Source organism: Oncorhynchus keta, chromosome 4 (assembly GCF_023373465.1).
Source record: "Oncorhynchus keta strain PuntledgeMale-10-30-2019 chromosome 4, Oket_V2, whole genome shotgun sequence".
In the NCBI taxonomy this organism is placed as follows: domain Eukaryota; kingdom Metazoa; phylum Chordata; class Actinopteri; order Salmoniformes; family Salmonidae; genus Oncorhynchus; species Oncorhynchus keta.
In genome coordinates this window covers 85,125,962-85,127,454 of record NC_068424.1, presented here as the reverse complement: position 1 = coordinate 85,127,454, position 1,493 = coordinate 85,125,962, and positions in this window count along the sequence as shown.

Below are 1,493 nucleotides of genomic sequence, written 5' to 3'. Positions count from 1 at the left end.
AGGTAGACCAGATCTCCTTTATTTAACCAGGTAGACCAGATCTCCTTTATTTAACCAGGTAGACCAGATCTCCTTTATTTAACCAGGTAGAACAGATCTCCTTTATTTAACCAGGTAGATCAGATCACCTTTATTTAACCAGGTAGACCAGATCACCTTTATTTAACCAGGTAGATCAGATCACCTTTATTTAACCAGGTAGACCAGATCACCTTTATTTAACCAGGTAGACCAGATCTCCTTTATTTAACCAGGTAGATCAGATCTCCTTTATTTAACCAGGTAGACCAGATCTCCTTTATTTAACCAGGTAGAACCAGATCACCTTTATTTAACCAGGTAGACAGATCACCTTTATTTAACCAGGTAGGCCAGATCACCTTTATTTAACCAGGTAGACCAGATCACCTTTATTTAACCAGGTAGACCAGATCTCCTTTATTTAACCAGGTAGACCAGATCACCTTTATTTAACCAGGTAGATCAGATCACCTTTATTTAACCAGGTAGAACCAGATCACCTTTATTTAACCAGGTAGACCAGATCACCTTTATTTAACCAGGTAGATCAGATCACCTTTATTTAACCAGGTAGACCAGATCTCCTTTATTTAACCAGGTAGACCAGATCACCTTTATTTAACCAGGTAGATCAGATCACCTTTATTTAACCAGGTAGATCAGATCACCTTTATTTAACCAGGTAGACCAGATCTCCTTTATTTAACCAGGTAGACCAGATCACCTTTATTTAACCAGGTAGATCAGATCACCTTTATTTAACCAGGTATCACACCTTTATTTAACCAGGTAGACCAGATCACCTTTATTTAACCAGGTAGATCAGATCACCTTTATTTAACCAGGTAGACCAGATCACCTTTATTTAACCAGGTAGATCAGATCACCTTTATTTAACCAGGTAGACCAGATCTCCTTTATTTAACCAGGTAGATCAGATCACCTTTATTTAACCAGGTAGATCAGATCACCTTTATTTAACCAGGTAGACCAGATCTCCTTTATTTAACCAGGTAGACCAGATCACCTTTATTTAACCAGGTAGACCAGATCACCTTTATTTAACCAGGTAGACCAGATCACCTTTATTTAACCAGGTAGATCAGATCACCTTTATTTAACCAGGTAGATCAGATCACCTTTATTTAACCAGGTAGATCAGATCACCTTTATTTAACCAGGTAGATCAGATCACCTTTATTTAACCAGGTAGACCAGATCACCTTTATTTAACCAGGTAGACCAGATCACCTTTATTTAACCAGGTAGATCAGATCACCTTTATTTAACCAGGTAGACCAGATCACCTTTATTTAACCAGGTAGACCAGATCACCAGGTAGACCAGATCTCCTTTATTTAACCAGGTAGACCAGATCTCCTTTATTTAACCAGGTAGACCAGATCACCTTTATTTAACCAGGTAGACCAGATCACCTTTATTTAACCAGGTAGACCAGATCTCCTTTATTT